The sequence below is a fragment of the Maniola hyperantus genome, chromosome 26 (assembly GCF_902806685.2).
Source record: "Maniola hyperantus chromosome 26, iAphHyp1.2, whole genome shotgun sequence".
Classification (NCBI taxonomy): domain Eukaryota; kingdom Metazoa; phylum Arthropoda; class Insecta; order Lepidoptera; family Nymphalidae; genus Maniola; species Maniola hyperantus.
Window position 1 is genome coordinate 1077799 of NC_048561.1, and position 19451 is coordinate 1097249.

General features: G+C 37.4%; 1 pseudogene; it reads right to left on the reverse strand.

Annotated features, from left to right (window-relative positions):
- Positions 1-1598: 1598 nt before the first annotated feature.
- Positions 1599-17727, reverse strand: LOC117994057 (zinc finger protein 37-like; annotated as a pseudogene).
- Positions 17728-19451: the final 1724 nt, after the last annotated feature.

The following is a 19451-nucleotide window of genomic DNA, read 5'->3' on the forward strand; positions in this document are numbered from 1 at the left end:
TACGTTGCACAATTAGTTGTTTCCCGCGGTAGGTTTGCGCGGAAGGTAAACGACCTCCCTTTTAAGGGTTCCGTACCTCAAAAGGAAAAACGGAACCCTTATAGGATCACTTTGTCTGTCAGAAACCTACAGGGTACTTCCCGTTGACCTAGAGTAGGTCTTATAGCTGACATTCGGGGAAAAAATCTGAAAACCGTGAATTTGTGGTTAAATCACACAAAAAAAATTAAATTGTGGTCATGAACAAATATTGCTATTTTCAACTTTCAAAGTAAGATTACTATACCAAGTGGAGTATCATATGAAAGGGCTTTTACTTGTACATTCTAAAACAGATTTTTATTTATTTTTAGGCATAATAGTTTTTGATTTATCGTGCAAAATGTCGATAAAATACGATTGTAGTACGGAATCCTCAGTGCGCGAGTCTGATTTGCGATTGACCGGTTTTTTTTTACCAGCTATACCCAACCGGCGAGCCAACTGGAAGGAAGGTATGCCGTATGTGGGACTCGCCGGCCGAGAGGCGACCGGAATATCAACTAAAACCCAGCGGCGCTCCAGCGCATCGCCTGGCGACTGGGTCACGGGGACACCGAAGCAATCAACCGCGACCCAGCCAGCGACGTTCGCCGATGCGGACCCTCCACCGGGGACCCACTCACAAGGTCCCGCACCACACGTCCGAGGCGCACCAACGATGTGCGCCTCCTCCCCGGGGACCCAACGTCCCATCCTTCGCTTCGTCTACTGTGCCCTCTGCTAGTCAGAGGGACACGCGGAGAAACCTCCTCCTGCCAGGTCATTAGCCATGTTATCGGGTTGCACCGGCCCGAATACTGTTCTTCCCCTCGGACGTATCCAAAAGGGACCAGCAGCACCCAGGCACACTGGGAGGTTACCTAGCTGGCACCCCAAGGTAAACGTGAACGTCAGGATGGCCGTTGAGGTGCTGGAAAACTGATGAAATATCTTCCAAAAAATAAAAACGACCTCTCACCACCCTGGCGCAGTGGTCTAATAACTGGGAGATCCCGGGTCAGATTCCCGGCAGTGGCAATTTGGGAATTTATAATCCGGTATTTGACTGCTCCTTAAGGTGATTTGATAGACCCAGCCGCGAAAATTCAAATTTTAGTTAGTTTTTCGAAAATAGTAGACTAATCATACATCGAAGGCTTATGGTAATGAGTTTTCCGCGCATTACATTTATGCATCTACATGTTTTTCTATAAAACTTTGGTCAAAAATACTCATTTACTTCATATTTGTGCAAATCTGGGAAAATTCAGAAAATTATCTTTCAGGAACAAATATGAAGTAAATGAGTATCTTTGACCAAAGTTGTAGCCTTCGATGTATGATTAGTCTACTATTTTCGAAAAACTAACTAAAATATGAATTTTCGCGGCTGGGTCTATCAAATCACTTTAATAAATTCATTTGACTCAATCTTAAGTCTGAGCAAAGTCAAAATGCGCTCTATAGATCTCAGCCTTAGGGTGAGATCTATAGAGCACACTCTGACTTAGCTTAGACTTAAGACAGAGTTAAAACGAGACAGAGCTGTATCTCTCACATAAATCTGTCTCGTTTTAACTCAATCTTAAGTCTGAGCAAAGTCGAAGTGCGCTCTATAGATCTCAGCCTAAAATTTGTACTACTAACAATATTTTACTTGTTGCTCGAAATAAAAAGTTTATTTATTAAATAATACACAGGTTTAATTATGATGTAAGTAATATAATTGTTTCATTTATTTACAATTAGTTTAGTCATTAAAATAATACTTTAAAAAAAATATCTACCTACTCTCTTATCTTAAAATCCTGATTATGAAATCAAAACGTGTCACTTAGGCAGTGGTCTGACCCGCGCCGGCGAGAAAACGACTAACTATCGGCGATTTTCTCTCTCAAGAAACGCACAATAAATGTACATTCCGTGTAAACGAAAGAGATGCATCGACAAAACTATCGAAATTACACACTCGTTTATAGTTTCTAGATCTACACGTTCCTCGTTTATCGTCGGCGGTCGGACCGCTGCCTAATTAGCATACGGGGGGGTGGGGGGGGGGGTTTGTATCAGAGCCATCTGAGTCCTTTCATGATAAATACGCTTTTGCTCAACTAAACGCGAGTTTTTGTTGTTTTCAATTTGGCAGTAAGATAGAAAAGAAAAGGAAAAATTAACTACTAGTCTCCCAAAACCCCCCCTCCCCCTGGCTACGGCCCTGGGTCGCCATGCATTACTTTACTTTGCTGATTACATAACCTTTTCACCAGTGTGGGTTCTCATGTGCCTCACTAGATTCAGTAGATTGCAATTTTGTGTACATTTGTAATGGCAGAACTTACACAAGAAAGGTTTTATGCCAGTGTGAGTTCTCATGTGCGTCACTAGGTTGCTATTTACTGTGCATTTATAATTGCAGAACTTACACGTGAAAGGTTTTTACCAGTGTGAGTTCTCATGTGACTCGCTAGACGGGCGTTTCGTGTACATTTGTAATCGCATAACTTACACGAGAATGGCTTTTCACCAGTATGAGTTCTCATGTGACTCACTAGAGTGCTATTTCGTGTACATTTGTAATCGCATAACTTACACGAGAATGGCTTTTCACCAGTGTGAGTTCTCATGTGCATCACTAGATTGTTATTTTGTGTACTTTTGTAATTGCATAACTTACACGAGAATGGCTTTTCACCAGTGTGGGTTCTCATGTGCATCACTATATTTCTATTTTCTGTACTTTTGTAATCGCATAACTTACACGAAAAACGTTTTATACCAGTGTGAATTCCCATGTGACTCGCTAGATGGGCGTTTTGTATACATTTATAATCGCAGAACTTACACGAGAATAGCTTTTCACCCGTGTGGGTTCTCATGTGCCTGACTAGATTGCTATTTTGTGTACTTTTGTAATCGCATAACTTACACGAGAATGGCTTTTCACCAGTGTGGGTTCTCAAGTGCATCACTAGATTTCTATTATCTGTACTTTTGTAATCGCATAACTTACACGTGAAAGGTTTTATACCAGTGTGAGTTCTCATGTGACTTGTGAAATGACTTTGGCATTTACATTTGTATTGGCAAATGTTGCAAGTGTACCCTGTTACTTCATTGTGAGTCTCTATGTGTTTAACTAAGAAACTTTTTTGTTTATACATTTTTTGACAGATGTCACAAATGTACCGTCTTTCCTCAGTGTCTAAGATATCTTGTGATGAATTATTATTTTTCTTTATACTAATTACATTATTGGAACAAGTTTTCGATACAATTATTTTCGCATTACTACTGCTACTATCATTAGTGACAGGTTCAAAGTATTCAGTCAAAGGGACTTCATGACTTGTCTGATAACTGATATCTTCAGACGCAATATTTTGACTATCGCAAGACTCAGCTTTTCGCGTTTTCGTCAGCGATTCACCTTGACTTGGAACTTCTCTAAAACTTTTGAAAATATCATGTAATATGACTACACAATTTAATATTTTGTTGTCAACTGATTGGTTTTCTAATCCGCCATAGTTAGTTTCGCCTTCATGTGTAATTTTCTCCTCTGCATCAGCTTCGTTAGTTGTGTACACTTTGTTTTCATTATTAGTCGCAAGTATCGCGGACACGGGAGCTACTGAAACAAAACACTTTTCTTACTGATTTATATTGAGAGTGATTTGCGATCAATTCTGGGTCGCAACTCGTCAGAACGCAGTTAAGCTGCGCGGTGGGTCTGCTGGGACACGTTGCTCTAATGTGTCGGCCCATTGCGTGCATGACCACTTGGCTTTTAGATTTATTTTTATTTTTCATGTACCGAAATTGTAGTTATAACAATAATAATATTTATTTTGCACAATTACATTACTCACAACAATCACAGGATTCACAGTAAATTCTTTCTTAAAACATTAAAAAAAATAAGCCAAATCACTGAATTAACATTTCTAGATAATTTAAGGTAAGGATAAGGTAGCTTGTGTTACGAGTGTCGTCGCCTCCCTCCGCACCCTGTTACATATTACAATCTTGTTTTATTAACTTTAAGTTACTTTAATTACATATTAGTAATAAATGAAGCTACATTGGAAATTCTTATACCACTGACGGCGTTCGTGTAAATCTTGTATCACAAATCTCACAACTATAAGGCTTTTCGCCTGTGTGAGTCCTCATGTGGCGCACTAAATGACTGTTTTGTGCAAATCTGTGTTGGCAAATCTGATAAGGGAAAGGTTTCTCCCCAGTGTGAGCTCTAAGGTGCATCATCAGTTGACTAGTTAGTGCACATTTGTAGGCACATAATATGGTACACGAGTAGGGATTTTCGCCAGTGTGCTTTCTCATGTGCATCACCAAACCGATTTTTGCTCTAGATTTAAAGTCGCACAAGTTACACGAATAGGGTTTCACATCCGTGTGGGATCTCATGTGGATGGTTAAATTCCATTTTTTCGAACACTTGTAATCGCATATACTACACGATTGAAGTTTTCTACGAGCGTGAGTTTTCTTGACGTGATTCTCTAGATCACTACTACTTTCACATTTGTATTTGCACATCTTGCAGGAGTACGCCTTGTCGCCCGTGTGAGTCCGCATGTGCGCTATCAGAGAACTCGAAAAAAAGAAAAAAAGAAAAAAATTTACATTTGTTGTATTGGCAAATGCTGCAAGTTAGTGGTAGATTCGTCTTGACGTGATGAGTCTTTATATGTTTAACTAATTCACTTTTTCGATCATATGTATTTCGACAAATGTCACAAATAAAAGATTTTTCCGCAGTGTTACGATTTCTATCAGTATCGTTATTCGATACTATCGCGTTACGATACGTTCGAGTTTTACTTTGTACAGTTTTCAAAGATTTGTCCTCAGTGTGACGATTTTTAGCAGTGTCGTTATTCGACAATACCGCGGTTCGAGTTTTACTTTCTACAGTTTTTAAAGATTTGTCCTCAGTGTAACGATTTATACCAGTATCGTTATTCGACAATATCGCGTTACGAGTTTTACTTTGTACAGTTTTCAAAGATTTGTCCTCAGTGTGACGATTTTTAGCAGTGTCGTTATTCGACAATATCGCGTTACGAGTTTTACTTTGTACAGTTTTTAAAGATTTGTCCTCAGTGTAACGATTTATACCAGTATCGTTATTCGACAATATCGCGTTACGAGTTTTACTTTGTACAGTTTTTAAAGATTTTTCCTCAGTGTGACGGTTTTTATCAGTATCGTTATTCGACAATATCGCGTTACGAGTTTTACTTTGTACAGTTTTTAAAGATTTGTCCTCAGTGAACGATTTATACCAGTATCGTTATTCGACAATATCGCGTTACGAGTTTTACTTTGTACAGTTTTTAAAGATTTTTCCTCAGTGTGACGGTTTGTAGCAGTGTCGTTATTCGATAATATCGCGTTTCAAGTTTTACTTTGTACAGTTTTCAAAGATTTTTTCTCAGTGTTACGTTTGTAGCAGTGTCGTTATTCAGCAATGTCGCGATTCGAGTTTTACTTTGTACAGTTTTCAAAGATTTGTCTTCAGTGTAACTGTCTGTATCAGTATCGTTATTCGATAATATCGCGGATCGAGTTTTACCTTGTACAGTTTTCGAAAAAAATGCTTCTACTTTACTACGACTAGCGACAGGTTCGATAGTTTGTGCAGAAACTTCATTCTGCTTTGTTGCCTGATGACTGACATCTATAGACGCAATATTCTGACGGACACAAGAGCTAACAGGTTGTAGTCTTTTTATCAGCGATCCGTCTTGTCTAGGAACAACTTTTTTAGTGACAACATCATATAACTTTACAAAAGGATCTGTTAAATTTTCACAACGGACACGGACGTTTGCATCAGCTTCTTCAGTTGGGGGCATCTTTGTCTCGTTTCTTGTCGCAAGACTCGCGCGCAAAGGAGCGACTGAAATGAAACATGGCGGCTATTTTCTTGTACGTAAAGTTAAGTGAAAATTGATAACAGAACTTACCCAAGGTCGTCGCGTCGTGTGCGGAAGGGCTGGGGTCTGCCGACCTGTGAAATATATCAGAACTACAAATCTACACGTGTAGAAACAAAAGTTATTTTTTTACTTTGTAGTGGTTTTGGAAGTCGGTTTTTTTTAATATTTTTATTCTTAACCGAAAGCCTGTATACCAATTTTCATCGATGTGACTTTAAAAATGATTGACTTTCATACAAACTTCCATCCCCATTTACATCTCTTAGGGGTGCAATTTCTAAAAATCCTTACTTAGTGGAAACCTACTCTTTGCAAAGAACACACCCTCCAAATTTCATGTCTCTAGGATCAGTTGTTTAGGCTGTGCGTTAATATATAAGTCAGTTAGTCAGGACTTTAAATTTTATATATATATATATATATATATATATATATATATATATATATATATATGTAGAGTGTACCGGGGCGCCCCTAGCCAGTATGTAGCTGTACTGCATATAGCAGCTTAGAGAGGAGGAAAGGCACTGGCAGGTATACTGACCTGTTCTCAGTGATGAGTGAAGAGTGTGAGGAGCTGCAGCTCACAGCTGTATGAGGCTTGCATACTTGTGACGCCTTGCATTCACCATCACCGTCACCGTGCTGCCAAATACAAAACAAATTCAATAACATGTCTGTCCTTTGAGAGTGAGAGAACCCCCCCACAACTAAACAAGATATTATATGAAGATAACTAACAAGTAGATAAATTTGTTTTCTGTTGAAAACAAATTGCTCATAAAATGGCTCTAATTTCACCACAATTAGGCATAATATAGTGACACCTATAATCAAACTGCGACTTTTTCATTGCTATAATTCACAAGTGAGTTATAGTTTTTATTTTGTTTAATTGGTTGAGTTGCTTTGTTCTTAAAAAAGTTCAATGACACCTACAATCAAACTGTAACTTTTTCATTGCTATTATTCACAAGTGAGTTATATAGTTTTTTTTTTTTATTTTATTGGTTGAATTGCTTTGTTCTTAAAAAAGTTTCGATACAAAAAAAATTGTGTTCGATAGTAAAAATAAATTTTTAGTATAATTTTCGTCACAAGTGCGTTGAAAAACGTCGTACGATACACGTGTGTATTGATGATTACCGTCCTCGGCTATCTTAAGACCCTCACCTAACAGTTCGGGCGGGGTTATTACGTAAAACGTTGACGACCTCCCTGGCGCAGTGGTAAGCGCTGTGGTCTTAATAGTGGGAGGTCCCAGGTTCGATTCCTGGCAGGGGTTTGGAATTTTATAATTTCTAAATTTCTGGTCTGGTCTGTAGGGAGGCTTCGGCCGTGGCTGGTTACCACCCTACCGGCAAAGCCGTGCCGCCAAGCGATTTAGCGTTCCGGTACGATGCCGTGTAGAAACCAAAGGGGTATGGGTTTAATAAAAACTGCCATACCCCTTCCAGGTTAGCCCGCTATCATCTTAGACTGCATCATCACTTACCACCAGGTGAGATTGCAGTCAAGGGCTAACTTGTATCTGAATAAAAATAAAAAATAAAATAAAAAAACGTTGCAGTAGCGATAGCAACGCGACAGCAGTAGCAATGCGACAGTTCATTTGCTGTCTCTCTTCTTCTTCTTCTTATTTTGCTTTGTGGCTATTGATGTCTCTCTCTAGCCGCTGTTACGTGTGACGTTTGACAGCAACGATCACGCCTCGCGAGATACGTAATGGCACCTCACCGATAATCACCAACATTACACACTTGTACCATAATGTAATATTAATAGTAGAAAATGATCACACCTGGAGATGCATGCTCATGAAATGTCGCATGTACGCATCTTCATGGACAAATTCCTTCAAACAAAGTGTACAATGGAATAAAGTACTTTCATACTTCAACTGATGTTGAACAAAATCTTCGAGATTATTCTCATCTTCATATATGACTTCCATGTCTTCATCAACAGACATAGAGTCATCACTTTCTTCAGTTTTCATGATAGTGGTTTCCTCTAATTCTGTCTGTTTGTCTTCCGAGGGGTATTCTATGTGTAGGTCCCAGTGGTCGGGTCCTAGTGTTGTCAACACCAAATTACTCTTTAGTTGGTGTTTTGTGCGGTTTATCATCTTTATATGTCGTCTTGTTACCTGTTGAGAGACAAGTTAAGTATTCAATGGTACTGATTCTGAGCACACCTAAATTTTAGTTTTTTTAGGGTTCCGTACCTCAAAAGGAAAAACGGAACCCTTATAGGATCACTTTGTTGTCTGTCTGTCTGTCTGTCAAGAAAACTACAGGTTACTTCCCGTTGACCTAGAACCATGAAATTTGGCAGGTAGGTAGGTCTTATAGCAGACATTAGGGAAAAAATCTGAAAACCGTGAATTTCTGGTTACATCACAAGAAAAAAATTAAAATGTGTTCATGAACAAATATTGCTATTTTCAACTTTCAAAGTAAGATTACTATACCAAGTGGGGTATCATATGAAAGGGCTTTACTTTTACATTCTAAAACAGATTTTTATTTATTTTTGGGCATAGCAGTTTTTAATTTATCGTGCAAAATGTCGATAAAATACGATTGTAGTACGGAACCCTCTGTGCGCGAGTCTGACTCGCACTTGGCCGGTTTATTTATTTATTTATTTATAGACTAGCGCTTGGCTGCAAACAGACCTGGGTGGCAAGTGATGACGCAGCCTAAGATGGAGCGCGCTTGCCTAGAAGATGCCTATTCACTCTTGACTTGAAGGTACCCATATAATAATTGGAGGGGAAAACTGATGCTGGAAGGACGTTCCAAATCTCAGCGGTTCAAATAGAAATGAGGAGGAAAATCGCTTCGTACGAATCCGTGGAATTTCGACTACCTATAGACCTTGGCGATGCCTTGCGGTATGATAGTAGAAAGGTGAAGAAGGAACCAGGTTGAAAAGTTCAAGAGTATTCGCATCCCCTTCTTGCTAACGTAATATGAAAAGGACAGACACAGTTTGAGTTACAAATTTAATTTAGAGCTGTTAAACCTTGTGACTTTAGCTGCCAGTCGCGGGCCTATTGTTTAAATTTGTAGCGTGCATTAAAATTTAGAGTCTTCAAATGTAGAATTCGTGTTCCGTCCTTTTTTAGCACTATTAAAAAGAAAAAGATGCAAATACCTACTCTAAATTTAGTTTTGAGAAAGACAACAGAATCGGCGCCATTGTGTACAATACAAGGATAAGAAAAGTATGCAAGTTTATGTACATTGTACATACTAGATGCCTGCGACTTTGTCCGCTTGGATTTAAGTTTTTTAAAATCCCGTGGGAACTCTTTATTTTCCAGGATAAAAAGTAGCCTATGTCCTTCCCCGGGATGTAAACTAACTCTGTACCAAATTTCATCAAAATCCGTTGAACTATTGGGCCGTGAAAAGCTAGCAGACAGACAGACAGACACACTTTCGCATTTATAATATTAGTATGGATAAAGTACTCACTAGTTCATGTTTGTCAACTAGCTCCATCATCAGAGCACGGGCTCTCAAGCTCTTGTCTCTGAATCTGCTAAAGTTCATCAATCTCTGAGCACATTGTATGCAAACTGATTGTTTTAGGTTTCCTAGATCACACAGCTGAAACAACATGTTATTAGAGTAATCAAACAATCAATACTTATAATAAAACTGTAACAGGTCAAATTCTGTACATTAAAGATATTTTGAAAATTTTTTTTCGAGGGCACTCTATAATCGATACTGAACCCAAAACTGTAATTTTTTTCATTTTTGTCTGTCTGTCTGTCTGTCTGTCTGTATCACGGCCGCGCATCACGCTGTAACTACTGAATGGATTCCAATGAAACTTGGTACGATTTGAGGTCATACTATGAGGAAGAATATAGGATACTTTTTATCCCGAAATTCAGCATGGTTCCCGTAGGAGAGGGGATGAAAGTTAAAATGTATACTGAGTTGTAATTCATTAACGCGTAGTCCGATTTCATTCATTCTTTTTTTGTTAGAAAGGGGATATTTTAAAAATTGTTGCGTAAATATTTCAAGGTCATCGGCTTTTAACCGACTGTCAAAAAGGAGGTGGTTCTGTTTCTACATCGATTTTTTCGAGATTTCTGGACCGATTTGCAAATTTTTTTTTTAAATCAACAAAAAAAGTTTTCGTGGTGGTCACATAAAAAATTCTGGATTCAACTCCTTAATCCTGATGCTGCAGGGTTACTGCCCGCCTGAGTTATCAAGATTCAGGAAGTGTTCATAGTGAATTTATATTGTAGGTACCAAGCAACGACTTTATTCTCAGACTTCAAGTCTCAACTCCTCAACCCTGATGATGTAGGGTACAGCACTCCTAAACTATAATGTTTCAGGAACTGCGGATGATGCAAAATTATTTTAGGTACCAAGCATAGGCTACATCATTGAACTTCGGATCCTCACTCCTCAATCCTGATGCTGCAAAGTACTGAAGTCCTATATCGTGGGGATTTTAGAATTTCTGATAGTGAATTGATATTTTTTTTTTTAAATAAAAAAATTTAATCGACTGTTAGGCGGAACGAAGTTGGCTGGGTCAGCTAGTCCATAAATAATAATACTTCTTTGTCGCTGCCCTTTTTACAGATTTATCAAAATCATTTGACAGTTTTCAAAGTCTATTCACTAACATTTCCTTTCGCTACACCTGCAGGGCACTTATTATTATTTATTTGGGTTCCATACCCCAAAAGGAAAAACTAAACTCTTTTAGGATCCTAGTATCCTAGTCAAGAAACCTTCAGGGTAGGTACTTCCCGTTGACCTACAATCATGAAATTTGGCAATTAGGTAGGTCTTATAGCACACGTAAGGGGAAAAAACACAAAAAATTAAATTGTGGTCATGAACTAATAATTAGTATTTTCAATTTTCGAAGTAAGTGGGTTATCATAAATGAAAGGGCTTCACCTGTGCATTCTAAAAAGATTTTTATTTATTTTTATGCATCATAGTTTTTGAATTATCGTACAAAATGTCGTAAAAAAACGACTGTAGTACGGAACCCTTGCTGTGCAAGTCTGACTCGCACTTAGCCGATTTTTTTATTGTTATTTATGTATTAGTTTTTTTTATTCACCACCAGGTGAGATTGCAGTTAAGGGCTCAGGGGGCATCCATAAATTACGTGAGGTGTTTTTTTTTGAATTTTCTGTCCCTCCCTCCCCCCCTGGTGAGATGTCGTGAGATTTAATTCAACCCCCTCCCCCATCCCCCAATCTCACGTGAGCTTTTTCAAATTGTGGGTTTCTTACTTGAATGAAATTATTTTCTTTTGAACGAATTATTGAATGATCTTAATCGTAGTACGATTAAATGGACCAAAATAGTATAATTTTTTTGTTTCAATCAGAGACCCCCCCCCCTCTCCAGCGTAAGATTAGATGAGATTTGACTCGACCCCCTCCCCCCCTTAAACATCTCACGTAATTTATGGACGCCCCCTTACTTGTATCTGATTTTAAAAAAACTTACAGGATGTCCAGTTAACGTTTCATATGCTTCATCCAATTTGTGTTTACTCATTAGCAACAGCTTGCTGTCAGTGTCTAGACATATCATGCAAACCTGGAAATAAACTATTATTATTAGCTACTTCTACAATGTTTGATGAGACTGACAAAACATCATATAGCTCTTCGTGCTGATTCACTGACTGACTCACTCATTGATCACCTCTCCTGAACATTTTTGTATGAAAAAATTTTTTTTCACTGATGGTTTCGTATAGAGGACAAAAATTAATTTGGAGGAAAAATACGGAGAGAGCTGATGATTGAGGATTTCGGAGACGGGTGAAGAGCACGCTTAAGGTATTGAAGATAGGTGGGGATGCTTGAGCAAATGTCACTCGAAACGTCATCCAATTGCCAGTGAGCTGAAAAAAATTCAAAATGGCGAAAAAAAGATACAAATTTCGTTGGTGTCTATCTCGGAGAGTATAAAAGATGGTAGAGTGGTTTCTTGGTGGAGCAGAAGACGATCAGAACCTGAAGGTCTACACGATGAACAAAAACAAAATTCCAAACCCCTATTTCATCCCCTTAGGATCTGAATTTTCAAAAATCCTTTCTTAGCGGATGCCTACGTCATAATAGCTATCTTTCTAATAGTTTAATCACGATGAGGATATCAACAAGATCCACAATATTAAGTCTATCCTAGGATGCAAGGTAGAAATACAACCCCTAAAAACATCGAAGTTAGTACCTCAATGTAAAAGGTGTCAATCTTATGGTCACACACAAAAATACTGCTCTCGGGAACCACGGTGTGTAAAATGCACCGGAAAACACCTCACTAAAGACTGCAAAAAACCAGCAGATGAGAAACCAAAGTGTGTGCATTGCGGTGGATCACACCCAGCAAATTATAGGGGGTGTATGATAGCCAAAGAAATGCAAAGCATAAGAAAAAATAATACTAAAAAGTCATCAGCACCATATAGACAGCAACAAGAATCCGCAGCAAGTAGAGGAAAACTAGGAACTAATGATAATATTACCAAAAAACAAGAGATTCCAAAAAATACTACGTCAAATAAAATGACATATGCTCAAACTGTTGCAGCTAAATCTAACATACAGACAGATAACAATCTTGAAAGTAAACTAGATTCAATTTTAAAATACATGTCTTCCTTTGATGAGCGACTAAAAAAACTTGAAGATAGCACCAAAAAAGCTACAATTAAATCGAAATAATGAATAATAATATCCTCAAAATTATGGCTTGGAACTCTAACGGACTACTCCAACATAAGCACGAGCTAGAAGTAGTCCTGAATATGGAAAATATTGACGTGTGTCTGATATCCGAGACACACTTCACTAAAGAGTCATTCGTTAGATTTAAAGGATATAAAGTCTACCATGCGTTACATCCTAATAATACAGCTAGGGGTGGCAGTGCTGTAATTATCAAAGAAAATCTCTACCACTTCCAGGAAAGCAAATATGAAGAACAAGAAATTCAAGCTGTGGCCATACACGTACAAACAAAGCTGTATCCAATTATAGTAGTAGCTATATATTGTCCGCCAAGGCACTCAGTAAAAAAAGATAAATATGTTAGTTTTCTAGAACAATATGGAAATAAGTTTATCGTAGGAGGTGACTTCAACGCTAAAAATACCTATTGGGGATCTAGATTAACTACGACTAAAGGAAAAGAACTACTAGAAGCAATTAAGCAACTGAAATGTAATGTAGCTAGCACTGGAAAACCAACATACTGGCCGACTGACCCTGGTAAAACTCCAGACCTAATAGACTTCTTTATCTACAAAAATATATCACCTAAATATCTTAGAATTGAAGAACGACATGACATGAGCTCTGATCATTCTCCAATATTACTTACACTAAGCGAAACAATCTTATTTAAAGAATCTACTCCGACCTTAGCAAGTAAAAAGACGGACTGGGAAGGCTTTAAACAAGAACTGAATTACAGCATTAATCTAAAAGTACCATTAAAATGTCCAGGACAACTAAATGAAGAGGTCAATCAATTTGTTGTAGACATACAACAGGCGGCCTGGAAAAATACTCCATCACAATATAAAAATATACCTAAAAGTACAGTGTATCCGAAACATATATTAAACCTAATAACTGAAAAGAGAAGGGCAAGAAATAGATGGCATCAGACTAGATCTCCATTAGATAAAAGAATATTGAATAAACTTACAAAAAAAATCAAGCGCGAAATCAAAAAGTATGAACAAATAACTATGGACAATTACCTTCAAAATTTGACAAATGACCGGAGCACCAATTATTCACTCTGGAAAGCGACAAAGAATATGGACAAGTCACTAATGCATATTCCCCCAATCAAAAAAGAAAACAATGAGTGGGCGATAAATAACGACCAAAAGGCTAAACGATTTGCAGAACACTTAGAGAATATATTTCAGCCATACGAAGGAGAAGAAATTGATAAAGACTCTACTAGGGAAATCAAGGAAGATGTAGACATCAAACTAGTGACACCCAAAGAAATATGTAGAGAAATAAAGCTCAAATTGGGTCCCAAGAAAGCTCCTGGATATGATTTAATTACGAGAGAAATTTTATTAAACCTTCCAAGGAAAGCCATAGTTAAGCTCACCACAATAATAAACGCTGCATTTAGGCTCAGGTACGTGCCTAATGTGTGGAAAGTGGCCGAGGTCATTATGATAGCTAAGCCAGGAAAACCACCTCATGAAGCAACATCATATAGGCCTATCTCTTTGTTGCCTATTATGTCAAAACTATTTGAAAAGCTCCTACTGAAGAGGATGAAACCAATATTAGAAAACAAAAACCTGATACCAGATCATCAGTTTGGATTCAGAGAGAAACATTCAACTATTGATCAAGTACATAGAATTGTTAACACCATAGAAAAAACAATTGAAGAAAAGAAAGTTTGTTCCACGGTATTTCTTGATATTGAAAAGGCTTTTGATAAAGTTTGGCATGAAGGTCTTATTCATAAAATTAGAAACGAGCTACCCAAATCATTCGCAGATATCCTGGAATCATACATAACAGATAGAGCATTTAGAGTAAGACAAGAAGATGCCTACTCTGAGCTTAAATGTATAAAAGCTGGAGTTCCGCAAGGGAGTGTTTTAGGGCCGGTCCTGTACCTATTATATACCTGCGATATTCCAGACCTTGAAAACAATACGATTGCCACTTTTGCTGATGATACTGCCATTATGGCCGTAGGAGGCACACATGAAGAGGCAGTGGGTAACGTACAAATAGCGCTAAATAAAGTCTATAAATGGACTAAAAAGTGGAGAATAAAGCTAAATGAATCAAAGTCAGTTCATATAGATTTCACAAATAAAACAAAAAAGTATCACGCTGTCTTCATAAACGACCAAAAAATCTCCTACGTGGATACAGCTAAATACCTTGGTATGACACTTGATGTGAAGTTGCGCTGGAAAGCTCATGTCAAGAAAAAAAGGAAAGAACTTGATATAAAGTATAAACAGATGTATTGGCTACTTGGTAGATATTCCTCGCTGTCAATACACAACAAGATTCTTTTGTACAGACAAGTCCTGATGCCCATTTGGACTTATGGCATACAGCTGTGGGGCTGTACCAAAAAAAGTAACATCCAAATCATCCAACGGTTCCAAAACAAAGTACTCAGGAATATTGTAAATGCACCCTGGTACATCAGAAATGATGATATTCATAGGGACCTTCAAATTGAATACGTCCATAAAGTTATCACCAAATCTGCCAAAGCCCACGACTATAGGCTTCACCACCACGTTAACGTTGAAGCAATCCAGCTGCTTGACGTAACGGAGACAGTGAGAAGACTAAAAAGGACCAAACCTTTTGAGTTAGTGTATAGTGATTAGTGATAGTGTACATAGTGTAAGTGCTGAAAGAACACGTGAACAAAGTGTCATATCTCAAATCAAGAAAGACTAAGATGCGTCAGTGGACAATTTCTTAGTATATAAGATAATTTATAAGTTTAGGTTAAAATAAAATTACTTATTAGTCATACATTAGGCTAGATCGTAATATAATTGAGTAGCTAATTGGCACTCAACAATAAGGAAAAAAAAAAAAAAAAAAAAAAATAATAGCTATCTGCATGCCAAATTTCAGCCCGATCCGTCCAGTAGTTTGAGCTGTGCGTCGATAGATCAGTCAGTCAGTCACCTTTCCCTTTTATATATTTAGATATCTAATTTAGACATGGTCTGCTTTTTGAAAAACCAACGCTGCATGCTTGCGGACCACTTTAGTGGTCATAATAACATTGAGTTACCTGCACTGTTGAAGGAATGCCACCAGTAATAATTTGCCTTACACCACTTTCTGATTCATAAATATCATCATGTAGAAAATGCTGCGAACAGACCACAGCAGAGTCTGGTAGGTGACTGTGTTGTTTGCCAAGGGCTCCGAGCCAAGCACCACGCAGGTGCACTTCACTGGGGAAACTGGAAATTATCATCATCATGATCAACCCATCGCCGGCTCACTACAGAGCACGGGTATCCTCTCAGAGTGAGAAGGGTTTTGGGCATAGTCTACCACGCTGACCATGTGCGGATTGGTAGACTTCACACACCTTTGAGAACATTATGGAAAACTCTCAGGCATGCAGGTTTCCTCACGATGTTTTCCTTCACCGTTAAAGCGAGTGATATTTAATTTCTTAAAACGCACATAGCTCCGAAAAGTTAGAGGTGCCCAAGATCGAACCCCCAACCTCCGACTAGAAGGCGGACGCCCTGACCACTAGGCTTTCACAACTTCAAATTCATTCAGAATAGGTAAAATTTTACACTTACTGATGGTCAAAATTTTGATTTGTAAGATGATATAGTGGTGATAATTAAAACGTACTTAAAACTAAAGCTACGAGGGTTCCACTGGAGTACGCCCAGGTCTGAGAAGAGCCCACAACAAACTCAGCCTACATAAGCAAACAAATGTGGACCAGAGTGAGTTTTGCTTTTTTTTTTTATTCAGATACAAATTAGCCCTTGACTGCAATCTCCTCTGGTGGTAAGTGACGAAGCAGTCTAAGATGGATGTGGAAGGGGTATAACAGTTTTTATTAAACCCATGCCTTTTTTTTTTAAAGAATATTAGCCATGTTAAATGACTAATATTCCCCTTTCCTCTACAACTAAGCGTAAAGCTTGTGCTAGGAGTAGGTACGACAATAGTGCAATGGGCGGGGTTTGAACCGTTGACCTTTCGGTTTTCAGTCCACTCCTTTACCCGTTGAGCTATTGAGGCTCTTTGGTTTCTACATGGCTTGTACCGGAACGCTAAATCAGTTGGCAGCACGGCTTTGCCGGTACGGTGGTGACTAGCCACAGCCGAAGCCTCCCACCAGGCCAAACCAGAAATTTAGAAATTACATACTATATTCATCCGCGTCGATTTAGGTTTTGAAAATCCTGTGGGCACTCTTTGATTTTCCGGGATAAAAAGTAGCATATGTCCTTTCCCGGGATGCAAGCTATAGCTGTACCAAATTTCGTCAAAATCGGAAAGACACACTTTCGCATTTATCAGTACCCTTATTATAAATACGAAAGTATTTGTTGTTGGTTTATTGGTTTGTCCTTCAATCACGCCGCAAAGGTGCAACGGATTGACCTGGTTTTTTTGAATGGGTATAGTCAAAAACCTGGAGAGTGACATAGGCTACTTTTTATTCCGGAAAACCAAAGAGTTCTCACGGGATTGTTAAAAACCTAAATCCACGTGGGCGAAGCCGCGGGCGTCAGCTAGTAATATTATATACTCACCCATGAAAACTGATCCCCTCTGATACATTGTCCGACGTATTTTTGCACAAAGGAACACAACACCGCATTTTTTAAGGATTATATTGTTTTGACTTAAGTTCGATGTATGTGGAGTGGAACTTTATATGTACATCAGAGGCAAATTAGGTACGCACAAGCAATATATTATTTCAATGAAATGAAATAGCTTTAATTTATTATTTAGACATAAGTATGTAAAACATTTGATTTTATTGTTAGGTACCAATATCTATGTATTCATACTGTGATAAAATGATTATATATTAATTTCAGAATCTAAAATTTCATTTCACCGACCAGATAAAAAACGGATAAAAATTCTGAAAAATATGTGAAAAAATTGAAAATACATGAAAAATGCGTTTGACAGTTAACTTCACCAAAATTTTTTTTTTTTTTTTAATTTATTTTACGGCCCTGGATAACAGTCCTTTAAGGCCTAACTTCACCAAAAGGTTAACTTGACACAAAGAGAATATAATTTTTAATAATTTTTTTTTTTTTTTAAATTTATTTTACGGCCCTGGATAACAGTCTTTTAAGGCCTTTATTTTTAATAACTAACTTTTGACCACAGAGGCACAGACCAAAAATGAGACCAAGAACATCACAGATACCCATAGATTTCTAGTATATAGTAGATAATCTATGCCCATAGAGGTAGTATACAGATACCTATGTCAAATAACATGCTTTTATGACTGCAGTCACAAGTGTTTCCACTTTTTTTACATTTGGTTTTACCCAAAAAAAGTTTCAAAATACCTTGATTTAGGGCGCATAATCATTATTTTATTACAAAGAACAACATAATTTCACAATCCTACATCTTGAATCATTAATGAATTAATGAATTAGGTAATTGGCTAACGTCTACTAAACACGTGAGTAGAGCCGGGTGGGAGATATGTATAAATGGAAATCACTCATGATAGTTTAAACGCTACGATAAGTTTTTCCTCAAATGTAATTAAATATATATTTTCTTTTTTATTTAAATACCTACTGTTACAATGTATGTATATTTAAGAAATAAACATATTATTGAAAAAAACTATCAAGTGAGTAAAGTTTTTAATAGAAATTTTTATTTAAATAATAAACTTAAGATACAAAATAATAAATATTGGATGAATGTAAAAACAGAGCTATGTACACCGGCTACCGGGTATCGGTAGCTATGTATAAAATCCGATTTGACTTTAAATTACCCCAAAATCCCCGTAAACATAAAAAAGCCTTTAGCCGTACTTAATATTTTTCACCCTAAAATAGGAAACACTGTGTGACACAGAGTATTATCCATCCTGAGTATCCATCTCTAGTCTGACTTATCAATTATTTATTATATATTCTGTGACACAGGCAACTTTATTTTTTTAACTGTGTCACGGCTCTGGATTCTAGTGAACCAATTATGAATTTTCAACTGGCTTATGCTCCTGAAAAAAAAGCGTGGGTTTGACCTGCAGATCTTTCTGCATTGGATATCAAACCTTTAAAAAGAGCAACCGCCGATATTCATGCTGGCTCTTCTCGGTAGGAAAGGCATTCCAAACCAGTGGTAGATGCATTTGACGATTCAAAAGTAACTACTTGTAAAAGTTTATTAATAAAAAAATTAATTGAATAAAAAATATTTTTATTTTAAATGATCTCAAAGGAAGTCTACGCTAATACGCACTTGGCCAGCATGCTAGACTATGGCCGAAACCCTTCTCACTCTGAGAGGAGAGCGCCGACTGAGAGGTACGAAACCTTAAAACCGCATAACAATTAGTGATCATTTTTATTTCTTTATTTATTTGCATTCATGTCTTACATCATAAAATATATAATATTAAGAAAGAAAGAAAGAAAGAAAAGACGTTTATTTATACAATTGTGCCACACATCACAACTTAAAGCTACATGATGCCCCGTCAGGGCATTGCAAAATATAACATTTGTACATTACATATAAATCAAATAAAAAATTACAATACATAGTTAAAATTTCAGTTCAAGATTGGATTTCACAATAAAAGTTTCACAAAATTGGTCTGGTAATAAATTGTTTGGTCAAGTGAATTGTTTTTTGTGAAGTGATTGATTCACCTCTCCTGA